The sequence below is a fragment of the Cherax quadricarinatus genome, unplaced genomic scaffold (genome assembly GCF_038502225.1).
Source record: "Cherax quadricarinatus isolate ZL_2023a unplaced genomic scaffold, ASM3850222v1 Contig3387, whole genome shotgun sequence".
NCBI classification, from domain to species: domain Eukaryota; kingdom Metazoa; phylum Arthropoda; class Malacostraca; order Decapoda; family Parastacidae; genus Cherax; species Cherax quadricarinatus.
The window spans coordinates 2,215-20,405 of NW_027198413.1; the positions used below are offsets into that span (position 1 = coordinate 2,215).

General features: G+C 41.2%; 1 long non-coding RNA gene across 1 annotated transcript in view; it reads right to left on the bottom strand.

The window, feature by feature from the left end:
* Positions 1–12,392: 12,392 nt before the first annotated feature.
* LOC138852015 (uncharacterized) overlaps positions 12,393–18,191 on the bottom strand; it is a 29,989-nt gene continuing 24,190 nt past the window's right edge. The window contains exon 3 of the long non-coding RNA XR_011391534.1: positions 12,393–12,645. This is a non-coding gene — a long non-coding RNA (uncharacterized lncRNA). The remainder of the gene's footprint in view (positions 12,646–18,191) is intronic.

Sequence of the window (18,191 nt, forward strand, 5' to 3'; positions counted from 1 at the left end):
CAGGTTCATACTCCCCGCCCCCACTCAGACCTCTTTGGTTGCCTCCATTGTTACTCTGACCTCTACTTGCTCTATGTCTCCTGTCTCTGACATCACGGTATCGTCAGCTTCCTTAACCGCTGAGATGTTAGACGCTGTCTCCAGCTATATTGTGGAGACGACACCCTCGATGGACACCAACACGCCTCCCTCTACCCCTTCTTTTTCATGACCTTCGCAACAGTCTTTTTCCCCCACAGCATTCTAATTCCTCCTTGCTTACATGTTTACCATTGCCCCCACATGTTGACTTTACTGATCCAAAAGCCCATAGGTTTTATAGTTCCTTATTGTTACCATTTTTATTTCTGTAAATAATGTCTTATTTACAATGGAATATTTGTGGCCTCAGGGGCAATCAGGGAGAACTCCAAGTGTTGCTCTCCCAGTTGTCTGCAGTATGTGTTGGGTTACAAGAGCTTAAAATTCATTCTGCTGTCATTTGCCCCATCTCAGGCTATGTGCTGTTACAGTCTTTCAATCCTTTTCCTGATGAATCATTTAATGAAAGCGCACTTCTTATGCCCGTTGATATACAGTATCAACAAGTTTTTGTTTGTTCTCTGCTGCGTTATATAGCAACTCGTATTTATTTAAACAGATGGTATACAGTTTGCTCTCTCTATATTTCTCCCTCCTGTGCATTCTGTATTTCAGATACAGTGGACCCTCGCCTTACGAACGCATCACGTTACGTTAAATCTGCCATACGAAGCATTTGAATGCAAAAAATTTTGCCTCGCCTCACCCATCTTTTTGGGTGATTTTAGCGCTCGCCATCATCTTGGGGAGGGTCCCACTGTGACGCTCATGGTGATCAATTGGAGACTCCGCTCACTTCTCATCCTCTTCATGTTTTAAATACGGGTAGTCCTTCCCATTTTGACTCTTGCAATCAGTCTCCTGTTCTTCGTCAATTGCACTTGATTTTGCTTGGTCTGTTCTTCCAGATTTACATGAATGATCACTTTCCTATTCTTCTTACTTTTTCTACATATGCCTGACTGCTTCGTAGCCCTCGTTGGCAATTTGTACGACTGGACTGGTACTTATACTCTCATCTTACCACTTGTTGTGAGGACCTCCTCTCGTTCTCTACTGATGAACTGACACATCAATTTTCGACCCTAGTTTTAACTGTGGCGACACGTTCTGTCCCCCAAACCTCAGGTAGGCATTCTCAGACATGTATACCATTGTCTCCTGCATGCGCCCGTGCAGTGCGTTTGAAACATGCCTCGGAGCGTCTGTTGGATTTTAAGTGGGCAAGGGCAGGTGCTTGCCGCGTCATACGCGACGCTAAAAGCACTTGTTGGCGAGACTTCGTGCCTACCATTACCTCGTCTTGCCCTGTGTTTGATTTGGAAAAAGGTGCGGAAGTTAAGCGGCAAGTACACTCTGGGTTGCGGAAGTTAAATGGCAAGTACACTCTGGGTTGCTGGAGTTAATGTCGCAGAACCTCTAGAAGTTGCCATGGAAATCGGGAACTATCTTGTCCGTATCTCCCAAGGGCTTAACCTTTGTCCCTCATTTCTTGCGACTAAGCCTGCAAGGAACAATTGCCCTTAGATTTCTCCTCTGACGAAATGGAGCAGTGTAACGTGACTTTTAGTGTCCTAGACTTAGAGTCCACGCTTTAAATTTGCCGGCGGTCGGCAACAGGACCTGATAATATCAATATCGGTATGCTAAAACAGCTCCATTCTACGGCGCTTCCAGTTCTTTTACGTATTTTCAATCTTATTTGGGACCGAGGGGTTCTCCCTCAACAATGGAAATCTGCTATTGTACTAACTTTTCGCAAGCTGGGCAGCTCAGGGTTTGATACCTCCCACTATCGTTATATTTCCTTGACCAATGTAGTCTGCAAGGTGATGAAACAATTAGTAAATAGACATCTGATGTGGTTCTTGGAGACTCTCAATAGTCTTTCCGATCACCAATATGTCTTTTGCAAGGGCCGCTCTGCTTTAGACCCCTTGCTCGCTCCACTTAGATACGTATATTCGGAATGCCTTTGCTAACAAACACTCCATCCTAGTGGTCTCTTTTGATCTACAGAAGGCATATGACACCACTTGGAGGTATAGCATTATCGCCCAAGTCCACTCTTTAGGCCTCGGCGGTAATCTACCAGACTTCCTTTCTGCTTTCTTATCCGACAGACATTTTCGGGTCCAAGATGAAGGGGTCCCACAAGGCTGTGTCCTTAGCTCTATTCTTTTTCTCTTGGCTATAAATGACCTACTTTCTGTTCTTCCTTCGCATATTTGGTTGTCACTTTATGTGGATGATTTCACTATAGCTTACTCAGGCGCTGACCGTCGTCTAGTAACAGCCTCCCTTCAGGATGATTGACCGCGTTTCCCATTGGACCACTTCTCATGGCTTTAAATTTTCTAGCACAATAACCCGTTTAATTACCTTCACCAGACGTCCGCTTATCCCAGATACTCCATCGTACTTAAATGGTTCACGTATTCCGGAATGTGATATGGTCAAGTTTCTTGGCCTGCTCTTTGATCGCCTGTTGACATGAAAACCTCATAGTTCTTCTTTAAAGGTAACTTGCCACGGCCCCCTGAATCTCCTTAAAGTTCTCGCGCATCATTCACGGGGAGCAGATCGTCGCACTCTCCTCCGTTTGCATTCCACTCTAGTCTTGTTCAAGCTGGATTATGGTTACCAAGTCTATTCTGCGGCCTCTCCCGCAACTCTTTCTAAGTTAGATCTCATTAATCATCAAGGTCTCCGCTTATGCCTTGGTGCCTTTCGTTCATCCCCTGTTGAAAGCCTCTATGCAAAGGCGAATGTTCCTTCCTTACCTGATGGCCGTGATGCTCATTGTCTTCGTTATTTTTTCTTCGTTTATAATCTTCGTGTTCCTTCTACATATAGGTTAGTCTCAGACATTAGTAGGAACCCACTGTTTGTTCGACGCCCCTGCCTACTCAGACCGCTTTCTCTTCGTCGTCACTCCGGTCTTTTCTCCAGTTGCCCCCCTTGTACGTTCATTTAGCGTCTGCCTTTTCCCATCTCCCTTGGGAAGTCCCAACGTTCCGTGTCTGTTCTCCCCACTACTGTGCGCCAAAGCTTTCTTACCTATGCCTGCTACTTGCTCTTTTTCCGGAGCACTTCCGGTCACATCCTCATGCCATTGCTGTTTATGCAGATGATCTAAATCTTCTGATGGTGTTGGGTTCGCGGCAGTATTTCCTGATGAAGTTGTCCGAGGCTACTTGTTAGACTCTGCTAGTATTTTTACTGCTGAGTTATATGCCAGCCTCATAGCACTTTTTCGCGTTACATATATCTCTTTCGACGTTTGTGATCATTTCGGATTCCCTCAGTGCTTTACAAACCATTAAACAACTTGATTCGCCTCGTTCATTAGTCCTTCGCATTCATCAATGGTTGCGCCGTGTGGCAAACAAAAATAAAGATGTCGTTTTCTGCTGGGTCCCTGGACACGGTGTGCAGGGTAATGAGCGAGAAGATGCCGCTGCTGCGCGATCAACGGTGCATGATCTTTCGGTTTCTTATAGAGGCATTCCGTTCAGAGACTTTTCCAGTCATCTCGGCCCGTTTCTGCAGACGTTGGCTACAACGGTGGTCGGGCATGCACTGTAACAAATTGCGCTCTAGTAAACCGCAATTAGGTTTGTGGCCATCTTACCACTGTTGCCGTTCTCGGGAGATTGCACTCTTCCAGCTCCGCATTGGTCATACACGCCTTACCTATGGGAATCTCATGGATAGACGCCCTATTCCTCTCTGTGAGGTTTATCGGGTCCCTATTTCGGTTCTTCACTTCTCTATTGCCTGGTTTACCAGCGGGCTCACAGAATTTACCTCCAAGGACACCGCCGCCGCCCTACCACTCTTGCTTCATCTTCTCTACTTGCAGGCGACCCCTCCTTTGACTCCCAGTCCCTTTTTGACGTTTTGTCAGCAACTGCCTTATTATGCTAACTCTGACACATTGCCCTTAGCATCCTTTCGGTCCCTTGTCTTCCCTCATCTCTGATCCCCTCTCCACCTAGCTGTTTATAACCTCCGCACTATTTGCTGCCCTGCAGTGCTGTTTGACCCTTGTCGGTCTAGCGCTTTCTTTGATTATAATAATAAAAGAATGTAAAAAAAGTAGATCTACATTCGGAGCACTACGCGAGCGAACGTAGATCTACATTTGGACAATTTAAGGGTTAACACTCAGTGTGTGCAGTATTAAAATAATCTGGGACCACTTAGCTTGTGGGAGCACCAGTTCAATTGAGCGCTAGTTAGAGCAAACAGCGTGGCAAACACCAGGGATTCAGTGATGTCATGTCTTATTAACACTCCTCTTTTAAGAGGAAAGTGATGCTGACCCTGAGCTTTGAGGTGGATGTGGCTACAAGTGGTCCAGGAAATATAAAAAACCTTGATAATAACCCATGTGCAGCATTTGTGCAACATCCTTTCAATTTTGATACGACTGGTAGTGTCATCCTGCCAGAATGTCCTATAACCTATGCCCTAAGATAAACAACTCTGGAACGTGTAATGTGTTTGGCAGGTTGGGTGGCTGGCTGGCTGGCTGAATGGGTGGGTGGCTGATTGACTTTGGCTGTCTCTATCTCCATCTGCCTGTCTGTATCTCTCTCTCTGTCTATTTTTGTCTGTCAATTTCTGTCTGTCTATTTCTGTCTGTATTTAATTAAGAACATAAGAAATGAGGAACACTGCAGCATGCTTGTTGGCCCATACTAGGCAGGTCCTTCACAATCCATCCCACTAACAAAATATTTGCCCAACCCAATTTTCAGTGCTACCCAAGAAATAAGCTTTGATAATTCTATTTGCTCATGTGCAAGTCCCACTCAAATCCAGCCTCTCTCACCCATGTATTTATCCAACGTAAATTTGAGACTACCCAAGGTTTTAGCTTCGATAACCCTACTAGATAGACCATTCCACTCATCCATTACCCTATTATGAAACCAGAATTTTCCTATATTGTTTCTAAATCTAAACTTATCTAATTTGAATCCATTATTGCAGGTTCTCTCTTGGAGAGATATCCTCAAGATCTTATTTATATCCCCTTTGTTAACCCCTTTCAGGGTCCAGAGGCCAAATTTCAAAGGGTGCACCAGTGTCCAAGAATTTTCAAAAAATAATTTTGTTATTTTTTCCTATGAAATTGTAGAGAATCTTTTTCTGAAGGTAATAAAACAAAAAGTACGAAATTTGATGGAAAATTGACGAAATTATGCTCTCATGAATTTTGATGTGTCAACGATATTTATGCATTGGTGATTTTGCGGACTTTGACTCCCATTTTAGGCCAATTACATTATTCCAGTCGACCAATTTCTTAGCTATTTCACTAGTATTACTTCTATTCTATCGATTGAGCACAAGAAATTGCCAAGTCAACTGTTTCAACTACAAAATAAAGTGATCGGAAATTGGTAATTTGGCCAATTTAATGCAAAATTCAAAATACTCCAATTTCAAAATAAGGTCCAGAATAAACAACGCAGGCATTCCTGGCACTAAACTAACATTTCCTCTGTTCATTAGTTACGTTTTGAGGCTTTACTAATGAATTCCATTTTTATTTTTTATTCACATAATGAATTTTTATTCAAACCAAAAAATAGATTTACTGTTATGCAATATTGTAATGTATAAATAATATCAGCACATTTGTGAACGTATATTAGACCCACGAGCAGGCATGTATTAGACGTGTGAGTATCATGTGGGAGTTCGATACGTGGATTAGGTAAGAAATACTCACGTAGGCTGTTATTACGTATAATTGCGATATGTGGAGAGAGCCCGCAGCCGTTACCTTGCCTCCTTGGTCACACCCGTAATACTGACTAGCCGGCTGCCCAGTACCCAGTGAGTGGGTCTTTTGAAATAGTGTCAGTTCAGCGCAATATGAAAGACCGTGACTCAAGCAGAGACGGTTGGTCGTTGAGTCAACGGACACTGGTTACTGGTAACTGGTTACTACTACTGAGACTGGTAACTACTACTACTGAGAGTTCACGTTGTTGATCTCCTTGATATGCGAGACTTCAGGAATCTTACTAAGTGGTCACAATATGAGGAACTGATTCGTTCTTTCCTTGTCCCAGTAAAAACAGCTGATCCATATGTTGTTCTTAGGGAACTAGTGAATGCTACACCCATGAGTAATGAATCGTTGAGTGCATTTGCTGTTAGATTAGACAAACTTTTATCATCATTTATCAATGCTGTCCAATCATCATCTTTTCTCCCTGAAGAGGCTAAACCATTTACAGAATCACTTGCTAAAATAGCAGCTTTTGGAGCAATCAAAGAACTAATGCCGCCTGCTTCTGTGTGTGCTTATGAGGCTCATCCTCCAACTGTAACGATGGAACCACTTACAGCCTTAAATCATGTACGTTCCTTGTGCCCCCAGGGTACTTTCCCTTGTATTAAAAGTAATGTCACACATATGCCTCAGTCTGCACCACCTCTTGTTTGCGCCACAGAGACAAAGCGTGGTCGTCAACCATCTCAGAGATCACCAAGAACCAGTGTACAGAGTCGTTATACACCTCGTAGTATTCATAGTACATTCAGTAACCATAGTCGGCGGAATTGTTACAACTGTGGTTTCCGTGGCCATATTGCAATTAATTGTCCTGATAGTTACCCTAAGAGACGTCGTACTGATGATGAGTACTCAGATCTTCCCTACTGTACTTATCATAGAATACATGGACATGACACATCTGAGTGCAATGCTCTCTATAACCTTCAGTACTCTAGGTCTTTCCGTGGTCGTTCCAACCGCAGAACCCGTAGAGGAAACAGATCTCGTGGTTTTCAAAATAACCAGAACCAGGCTCATTCTTCCAATTCGGGGGAATTCGAGCGCCCCAGTCAAACCGTCCCTTGGTGACAGTAGGTGATAATGAGTACACCATCCCCGTTCACAACTCCTTTGAAGCCTTAAGCAGTCTCGTGAATGACAATCCTGCTGATGATGTTGCTTCACATGTCTCTGACATAGATGATTTTGGGGATGGAGAAGAACAAGTCTTTTCTGATGCCAATCCACCTTTTTGTTTGCACATAACTTCCAATGCAACCATAGGCCCTATAGTGCAAGCATCTGTTTATAATGCGCCCGTTCATTTGTTCATGGACTCTGGTGCGCAAGTCAATATTATTAGGTCTAGTTTGTTTAAGGATAAGAAGTTACGACATGTCCTTCTCGTAGAACCGACTCCCGTGTCCTCCCTTAGTGGAGTATCTGGTTCTCACATGCGTGTCCGAGGTCGGACTTCCCTAACCTTTTCTATCCAAGGTAGAGACTTCACTGCTTCCTTCCTTGTTGTCGACCAGATTACTTTCCCTGGTGACCTTCTACTGGGATTTGCTTCCATGCGAGACTTACGCATTGTGCTCGACCCTTATCGATGGCATGCACAAATTGATGACTTAATCGTTCCATTCTGGGGTTACCAGCTTGGATCCGAAATCTGTTATACTGCTGCAGAGTATGATGTACGGATTAAGTCCTTACAAGCTAATGCTTTCTCCAGTAGCGTACCCAAGCGGTCAGGCACTGGTAATTCTGTCACTCCCATCAGTGGAGACCTCATCCACTTCTCTGGATCAATCTGTTCCACCAGTTGAGGAGAAAGACTTAGCTCCCACTGACTTCCCAGATGAAGTCAAGCGTTTGTTGACTCTGTTGAACAAACGTCGTAAAGCCATTGCCTTACCAGGTGAGAAGATGGGTATAACGAACTTATTGTCCCATCGTATTCCACTTGAACCTGGTACTAGACCTATCTACATACCTGCGTACAGAATGCCTCATTCACAAGTTGCTGTCGCAGAAGAATTGATCAATCAAATGCTTGATGATGGAGTTATTGCACCTAGCAATTCACCTTGGAATGCACCCTTGATCCTAGTACCTAAGAAGGATGGTACTTGGCGCCCAGTGATTGACTTTAGGAAGTTAAATGCGAAAACTATTCCAGATCGCTTCCCACTTCCTGTACTGGGTGATCTTTTACGTAACATCGGAGATAACAAAGTCTTTTCAACCCTGGATTTGTTACAAGGGTTTTGGCAAGTCCCTCTTCACGAGGACAGCCAAGAGCTAACTGCATTCTCCACTCCTACAGGTCATTATCACTTCCTCCGTATGGCGTTTGGATTACGATCCTCCCCTATCACGTTCTCAAGGCTCATGACTAATATCTTTAGAGGTCTCATAGGTAATGCACTTATGGTGTACTTAGATGACGTAATCGTCATGTCTAAAGACGTGGATACACACTTGAAAAGACTTGATGTAGTACTTGGTAAGCTTGAAGAAGCCAATTTAAAGATCAAACTGTCTAAATGTCAATTTTTCAGATCAGAAATTAAGTTTCTTGGTCACGTAGTCACTCCTAGAGGGGTTACGACTGACCAAAGTAAAGTAACTGCAGTACTAAATTTTCCAACTCCCAAAACTGCTGATGCCGTAAGATCCTTTGTGGGCTTAGCAGGTTTTTATAGATCTTTCATTGCCAATTTTTCTTCCATAGCTGCTCCTCTAACTGAGTTGCTTAAGAAAGATGCTCCTTTTGTTTGGACCTTCCGTCAAGAAAGAGCATTCCAAACTCTAAAAGAAAAGCTAACATCTGCTCCAATTTTGAAATTTCCAGATTTTTCTAAGCCCTTCTATCTGACAACTGATGCTAGTTCAATTGGCATAGGTGCCGTACTAGCTCAGAAGACCGATGGCAAGTACAACGCAGTTGCATTTGCTAGCCGAGTCCTTACGAAGGCTGAACGTAATTATACAGTAACTGAGCAAGAAGCTTTAGCAATAGTATGGTCTTTAAAGCACTTCCGAGACATTATTTATCAGTACTCTGTTCATGTCTTGACAGACCATGCTCCACTGATACCTTTATTCCAGAACAAACAACCTACTGGAAGGTTAGCCAGATGGACCTTGACTATCCAAGAGTTCAATCCCACCGCTGCCACCATTTATCATGTGGGGTTCGAACACGTGGATAGGGTAAAGAAATACTCACGTAGGCTGGTAGTACGTATAATTAACGGATAAGTGTGGGAAGCGCCAAACAGCCGACCTGCCTCCTTGCTCCTCTCGTAAGACTGACCCACAGTACCCATATGTGAGGGGGTGTTTGAAATACTGCTGTGGTCAGCACAATATGAATACAGACAGTGATTCACGCAGAGACGGTTGGTAGTGAGTCATCTACTGGTACACTGGTTACTGGTAACTGGTTACTACTACTGAGATCGTGAGCAGTCTGTCTTTGTTGATGCTTGAGTGAACACTAACCTGCGTGCTCATTCAAACGTTTCACTATTAACTCATTGTGTTTAGTGCTTGTACGACTGTGAAATAAGCTACCAAGGGCCCAAAGAAACCTGCTAGTGGTACCCCTGTGGTAAAGAAAGTGAGAAACACCATAGACATGAAGAAAAATATGAGTGGTGTGAGACTTGTTGAGTTTGCCAGGATGTACGGCAAAAACAAGTCAACCATCACTTCTATCTTGGCAAAGAAAGAACAAATCAAGGAAGCTGATGTTGCAAAAGGTGTTGATATGCTAACCAAAAATAGACCACAGACAGTCAATCAGGTCGAGTTGTTGTTGCTGGTGTGGATCAAAGATAAAGAGATGGCAGGTGATAGCATTTCGGAGACGATTATTTGTGAAAAGGCAAGGAAGTTGCATGCCGACCTGGTAAAGAAAACTCCTGGAACCAGTGAATTTAAGGCCAGCAAAGGCTGGTTTGAAAGATTTAAGAAGTGTAGTGGTATACACAATGTTGTAAGGCATGGTGAGGCAGCCAGTTCAGACAAACGGGCAGCTGAGAAGTTTGTGCAAGAGTTTAAGTGGTACGTAGACACTTAAAAATTCAAACCCCAACAAGTGCTCAATTGTGACGAAACAGGCCTGTTTTGGAAGAAAATGCCAAAGAGGGCCTACATCACACAGGAGGAAAAGGCACTGCCAGGACACAAGCCTATGAAAGACAGGCTAACTCTCTTGTTCTGTGCTAACTCTAGTGGTGATTTTAAAGTGAAGCCTTTACTTGTGTATAATCAGAACATCCCAGTGTGTTTAAGAAAAACAATGTCATTAAGAACAAGTTGTGTGTCTTGTGGAAAGCAAATAATAAAACATGGGTCACAAGGCAAATTTTCAAACAGTGGGTCCATGAAGTGTTTGGCCCCAGTGTGAGAAAATACCTCCTAGACAATAATTTGCCACTTAAGTGTCACCTGTTAACCCGTAAACGGTCCAAGCAGATTTACGTTCACATGCGTAGTGCTCCAAAAGTAGATCTACGTTTTTTTTACATATTTTCAAATATAACAAAAAAAAAAGTAGATCTAAGTTTTTTTTACACATTTTCAAATGTAAAAAAAAAAAGATCTACTTTTTTTACATACTTTCAAATGTTGAAAAAACATATGTACGTTTGGACCGTTTACGGGTTAATGGACAATGCTCCTGCACATTCTCCATTGTCTAGGGACTACAGTTTCATCACAGTGAAGTTCTTGCCTCCTAACACCACTCCTCTCCTCCAGCCCATGGACCAGCAGGTCATTTCTAACTTCAAAAATCTCTACACAAAAGCAGTGTTTGAAGAGTGCTTTGAAGTGACCACAGACACTAAGTTGACCCATAAGAGAGTTCTGGAGGAATCACTTCAATATCTACAGCTACATAAGCCTTATAGGTAAACCATACCACGGGCACGATTTGAACCCACGGTCAGAGCCTCAAAACTCCAGACCGTTGCATTAGCCACTGAACCAGCTAGCCACAATCTTATTGTGGCTAGCTGGTCCAGTGGCTAACGCGACGGTCTGGAGTTTTGAGACTCTCTGACTGCGGGTTCAAATCCCGCCCGTGGTATGGTTTGTTTGCAATCGTGTCATTACGATTTCGTGAGTCTTATAGGTAAAGCTTGGGAGGGAGTGACTTCCAGGACTTTGACCTCTGCTTGGAGACAATTGTGGCCAGACTGTGCCCAAAAAGAGGGATTTTGAAGGGTTTGAGGCTGGCCCTGACCCTGCTAACCCTCTGTCTGTTGTGGACTCTATTGTGGCATTGGGGAACACCCTGGGGCTGGAGGTGAGTGGAGAGGATGGAAGAGTTGGTGGACGACCACAGGGAAGAGCTAACCACTGAAGAGCTGGAAGAGCTTCATCTGGAACAGCATCAGACCACAGCTCAAACTTGCTTCAGAGGAGGAAGAGGGAGCGATTAAGGACATGTGTGCAAAGTGGAATGAGTTGCAAACTTTTGTTGAAAAAGTCACCCTGACCAAGCTGAAACAAGCCATCTCTGCAACAAGTTTATTGACAGAACCATGTCCCACTTCAGAGAAATGTTAGAGAGGCACCAGAAACAGAGGACTGTGGACAGTTATTTTGTGAGACAGGGGTCCAGTGACTGGTCCTAGTGGCATTAGAAGACAGAGAAGGGAAGTAACCCCACAGAAGACTTTGATACCTAAAGTTCTTATGGAGGGGGATTCCCCTTCCAAACACTAACCCCAACTCCCTCTCTCCTCCTCCCTATCTTCTAGTTGCCATCACCAATCCTCAATAAAGGTAAGTAAAAGTTATTTTATATGTTTATTTAAATTTATTACTAATTGTACTAGTATGTAATGTATGTTTGTTGTATGTAAAACTATAATGTAATCTCTATAAAATGTATTTTTTTGTGAAATTTTTTGGGTTTATGGAATGGATTAATTGTATTTCCATTATTTCTTATGTGAAATATTGGTTCGACTTTAGAACATTTCAACTTTAGAACTAGCTCCTGGAACTGATTAAGTTCGAAACTGGAGGGTCTTTTGATGGCATGTTTAGCCTTGATGAATTAAATCCTGCATTACATTAATCTCATGTCTTCAAATTCAATCATACTGTTTCTTTACAAAATTTATCTACTTACACTCAAGAATGTAAAAAAGTTATCTAAAATGTACAATGTGTATTTCAAGGGGTATTACCCCTGCAGATTCAGTGCTTTCCCCTAAATGTAATAATAGTATAATAATAATAATAATAATATAATAAGAATAAATTGTGAAACGTAGATGCAGTGCCACATTTCACAAATTCGGAAGTTTTTTTTTTTTATACTGTGAGTGTTAATTTTGGTTACTGCACAGTCCAAGAAAGGTACCCCGGTACTGCATAACCTTCATCTCCTGTACTTGATTGCAAGTAATAATAATAATAATAATAATAATAATAATAATACGCATCTCTATTTCTACAAGTACATGTACAAGGTATACAAGCTTACCTGACATCAATGACATACTACTACATGGAAAGCTGCTTGTTATGTAGAGCATTTTGGGCAAATTAGGTCAGTTTGGTCGCAAGATTATACCCACACCAGTCGACTAACATCCAGGTACCCATTTTATACTGATGGGTGAATATGGACAGCAGGTGTTTTATGGAAACACGTCCTAATGTTATCCAGGGGATTCAAACTCTGGACCTCAGTGTGTGAGCTGAGTGAGCTAGCAATCACGCTACGGGACACCCTGGAATAGTGCAGAGTGCAGCATGAGTTTGCAATGTAGTTTAATATCAGCACTGACGATTTGAAGCAAATAAGAAAGAGGCATTCACAAGCCATCACAAGAAAATTAATATCCTGGTTCCTTAACAAACACTTGGATAATACCTGCTCTTAGTCCCTTATACTGAGGCTTACCATTTCCTAACATTACACATTTATTTGTTATGCAGAAATGCTATACTTTTCTTTTTGTCAAGTTTAATAAAATTTACTAGGTTCATAGTACAGTAGTACCTCGGTTGTTGAACAGCTCCCAACAAGAACAATTTGGTATTCGAATGCTTGTTTGGTAAAACGCTTGGTAGTCCACAGTTTGCTCGGCACTCAACCAAACAAATATGACCTGCTACCAAGAAATACATAAATAACGTATTTCTTGTGTACCAAGAAATACGTCGGTGAGTATAGTGATTATGCAGAGGCTAATGGTTTTTATTCCCCAAGAGGTGTTCAGTTGTGATGAGACAGGTTTATTTTGGAAAAAAATGCCAAACAGAACCTATATCACTCAAAAGGAGAAGTCATTGCCAGGACACAAGCCAATTAAGGGAGGAAGAAATAAATCTTTTTTTATCCAATTTCAATGAAATTTTTACTGTGGTTTAAGCAGCATTTGAAACTTGCACACTATGTTTGTAGTGACGTTTTGCCTTAAAAGATAGAAAAAATAAATAGTGCCCTATTCTATAGGGCATAAAACTCTAATGTTTACAAAATTAGTAAGATGTACAATGTTCTAGTTGACATCAGATGAAAGATAAAGGTCTAAATAATTCTGTGACTGCCCACGTTAGAGTGAAATGTCAGTAAGTTGCATAAAAATGGTGAATTTTTTTTTAAGGATTTTTTTGGGGAAAAAAATAAAAACAACACGGTAAAAAATATCGAAAATATCTGCTGAAAGGATGTAGAACCATCATTCCTCAATGACGTGCGCAAAAATCATGACAATCCATCAAGCAGTTTTCGAAAAGTGTGGCTATAAAGGTCACATTATTCCTGAGTAAAAGACGTACACTGTATTACATTTTCTGTAAAACTCTACGGTCACGGCATGCCAAATGTCAAGACACAGCGCTCCTCTGCACTTGTCGGCAGCCTGTAGGCGACTGAGTAGCCTACAGTAGCCACAGAGAAGATGCCATGTAGTGTATTTGGAATGAAACAATCATAAAAATCATAATTTTTGGAGTAAAAAAAAAAGCCATGAATTGGCATCATATCCTCTTGATGAGAGCAAGAACAAAAAAAATTACATTTTTGGAAAAAGATACTTAGAAGTATGAGAGAAACAAGTTGATTGCATCAACATGTTGCCAGAATTATGCACTATTTTCAGTAAGAAAACATTTTTTTCCAATTTTTTTTTTCTTTCCAGGAAAACCATCTTACCCCCCCCCTGAAGGACAGACTTATTTTGTTGTGTGGGAATGCAGGTGGTGATTTAACCCTTTCACTGTCACTTCCATAATATTACTGCTCCCGTAATAATACGCCAAAATTCTAGCGGCTTCCAGTCTTATGGGAGATAGCTGGTAGGCCTACGTATGAGAGAATGGGTCTGAGTGGTCAGTGTGCGCAATATAAAGAAAAAATCCTGCAACACAGTGCATGAGAAAAAAAACTTGGACCGTGTTTTTGGTTTCAAATAGCGTCTTTGCGGTGTATTTTCATATGGTATTTATGGTTGTATTCTCGTTTGCTTGGTCTGATTTGATAGAATGGAGGATATTTTACAGAAATAGATATGATTCTGAAATAGGTAAGTGGGCAGTTTCTTGTACTCAGTCAATAGAAGAAATGGAGTTCTAGTGAAATAGCTACAATTTAAGTCAACTGGAACATTGGAATTGACTGACAATAGGGCTCAAAGTGGGCGAAATCTCCGATATGTAAATATTGTCGAGACCGTTAACTTCGCAAAAGCATAATTCCGTAAGTTTTCCATCAGATTTCATACTTTTGGTGTCATTACCATCGAGAAAATATTCTCTATCATTTCGTAAGATTTTTTTTTTTGGGCCCTGAGAGTGAGTTCAGGATCGGGGTTCTCGACTCTCAAAGAGTTAGCACCCCTCCTTCAAAGCACAACTAATGCCTCATTATTTGCACATGTGTCCTTTAACTTAACAGATAAAAGTTGTTAGCTATACCTGCTCAACTAAAAAAGGTAAAAAACAAATAATCAAAAAATACTTTATAAATTTTTATTATTGACAAAATTCACACTATTTACAGGCTTCATAGGAATCTAAGGTAAAGATAAAGCTAATAACACATTTCAAGTCTGCTAAGAAACTGTTGGGCAGGATAAGAATATAAAGAGAGTTAATTGCACAGAAAACTGGTTTGCCTCTGTAAACTAATGTGAATATCTTTGAAAACATTGCCATAAGAAAAGTAAAGAGGTTGCTTATCATCTTTTTACCCCATTGATGGTTCATTCTGGCAGCACTTTACACTGCAGCACCAACTTGTCTGGTGCGTTTTTTTTTTCTAGCTATTCTTTATCTTGTTTCTTTTGTTCCACATTCCACATTCTCTCAGTTTTAGGCGTAGGATAAGAGATTTGGGCAGACATGCACTGCTGTGGTTTCCTTAAAGGGACATCATACTCCAAGCTGTTCTCTAGTTAGTGTTCACTTTCCTTTGAACTGCTGCTTGCCTTTTTCTACCCAATTTAACATACCTCCAGATTTGATTAGGTTAATGTATGCTAGCTCATATTTATATAGTATTATTAACTGACAATAAAATAGAAACTGAAGGCTTAGCACTTGGCAGCACAGGGTGTGGTACTCCTCTAGATCATTCATTTTCTCCCAAAAGCTAAAAGAAAGTTGGGTTGCCTACTCAGTGCACCATGAGAATCTGGGTGAAAAATAAGCATCAAGTATAGCCACGTTTGTATAAATTACACACTGACGGCAGAAAGGATGTCTTTTCACTGAGGCGTCAGGCCACTGCTATGCATGTCTATCCAAAAGTCATATAGTACACATTGTGCCAAGCATTCCTGCTTTTTGTGTTTGTAAGTGGTAACTGCCTCATGTGTGATTACCAAACTATTCATGTCACAGGGTAACATACTAGAGTAAGGTAGAAAGAGTATGTAGTGCATTATCAGAAAACTGTTAAAATATAAAAATATACAGTGTATAAAAAAGATAAATACATTTATACAGGGGGTAAAGCAAGGAGCAAGATAAAGCATATAAACGAGGATACAATATGTATTATGTTTATGGGGAGGTGCTAAATATGCAAGGAAATAAAGTAACTCCATGGTAGTAATTTGAGAGCTACATAACAAGTACATGTATAAGAGAGGTGGGTAGGAAAACAAGTTGAAATTTGATAAATAAGAGTAGATATAGATAGAACGTGAAGTAAATTTGTGTGATAATGTATTACAGTAAAACCTTGATTTAAGAGATTTTGATTTAACTAGAAGATTTTGGAATTAATAGACAAAATCTGGTAAGCAGACAAACTCTGTAAACTGCAAAGTCAATTATTTCCAGAACTGTCTGTTATTTTGATAATCTGCTGTTTAAATTGATTCAGAATCGGTGGATATCTGTCGTTTCCAGAAATGTTCATTGTTATGATAATGGAAAAACAATTTCATTTATTGAGATCTGAAGGACAATTGGCATTACCTGACACCCCTCATTTCCCTATTAATTGCTAAGGTCAGGTTTCATTAACAATAGTGCTGAAATATTCAAAAGTGTGTTACTGGAAGAAATATGGATGTTATAATGGCATTACAAATGTAGCATGAAGAAAATACATGAATACATAATGATATACGTATACACCAATGATAAAATATGAAAAGGTAATTATGGAGGATACATTTAATACTTCATGGGGTAATACTAAACCTGTAGTGAAGAGGCCATACAGCATCTAGAGGACTGAAAGTAACCAGATTATATCCAAGGATGTGAATGGTATCTCCTATTCCTTCATTCAAGAGCCCTTCACTGACATCAAGGCATACACCATTTAAAGAGGGAGAATTATAAACACTGGTGGCCTGTACATGTACATAAGAGGTGTATGGGTTTCAGTGAATATACACCAAAAGGTGGCTCTAATTCCTGTCTAAGGGATTCAAATTTCTTTACTGGTGGTGAACGGGTTACACGCAGCTTTAATGCTCCTCATGTAGACAACAGGTTTTAAATCTCACAAACCAACCTAACCAACAGTACATGCTTGTGATGTACAGAAAAATTATTAACAAAAGAACAAGGGAGGCAGCAGTACATATTGTATATACAAGTACTAAACCCTTATGGGTTTAGTGCTTGTTTTTTATAATTTACATGTGGGAAGCAAGATAAAAAGTAGGCCACCTTTGCTCATTGTCAGCTTTACTAGCCTTCACCTTGTATAAAGTGAGTGTGAGGGTAAATGAAGGGATGATGAAGCCAGGCATGCTGGGGTGAAGGGAAGAGTAAGCTAGGCATGCTGAGGTGAAGTGAAGAGGCGGCTAGGTATGCTGGGGTGAAGGGAAAATGAGACTAGGCATGCCATGGTGAATGGAAGAAAAGGATAGTTATTTTGTGGTTTGTTGGCTAAAAAATGAGAAAGAAACTTGGAATGTGATTGTGAAGGTGAGTCAGTAAGTAGATGAGCTTGGAATAAGAAAAATGTTTAAGTAAGGAAGGGAATATAGGTAGGTATTGAAGACAAAGCCAGTGCTGTAAGACCCTTGTGAATTTAGCACTTAGTTATTATTATACAGCCTCTCCTCACTTAATACTTTCACTGCTGGTGCCATAGTACTACGGCTTACGAGCCAGTGTTGGTGCTGTAGTACTACGTCAAAATTCTAGCGGCTTCAAATCTAGCAGGAGAAAGCTGGTAGGCCTACATGTGAGAGAATGGGTCTTCGTGGTCAGTGTGCACAGTATAAAAAAAATCTGGGAGCCAGTGGTGCAGTGTGGGAATGCCATTTCAGTAGTCATTGTTCAGCATGCCTAGCGATAAGAAATATCTGACTCCCCGGCGAATTTGGGACTCTTCTCTTCCCAGGTGATAGTTCGAACACAGATGGAAGTGTCAGTGAAGATGAATTTCATGATTTTGAGGAGTTTCTGACTGAAAACAATGCTCAGGATACCAGATACAGATAGTGAAAAGGGATGGCAACTTGGGCGGTGGAGAAGGCAGAGTGGGTGTTAGAAAAAGCAGCTTGGATGGTGGGGAAGACAGCGTGTATAGTGGGGAAGATGGTGTGTAAGTTTATTCAGGTATACACGAATACAGTTACTTAGGTTATCATATATAGTAGCATGTGTAGAGAACCTAGGATGGGTGTGGGGAAGACAGCATGAGTGGTGGGGAAAGCAGTGTGGATGGTGGGGATGATGGCGTGTGGGTAGGGAAGGCAGCATGGGTGGTTGGGAAGACCGCATGTAAGTTTATTCAGGTATACATGAATACATGCACTGGCCAGGGAGGTATACCATCTTTTAGGAGTGAAGAAGAGCA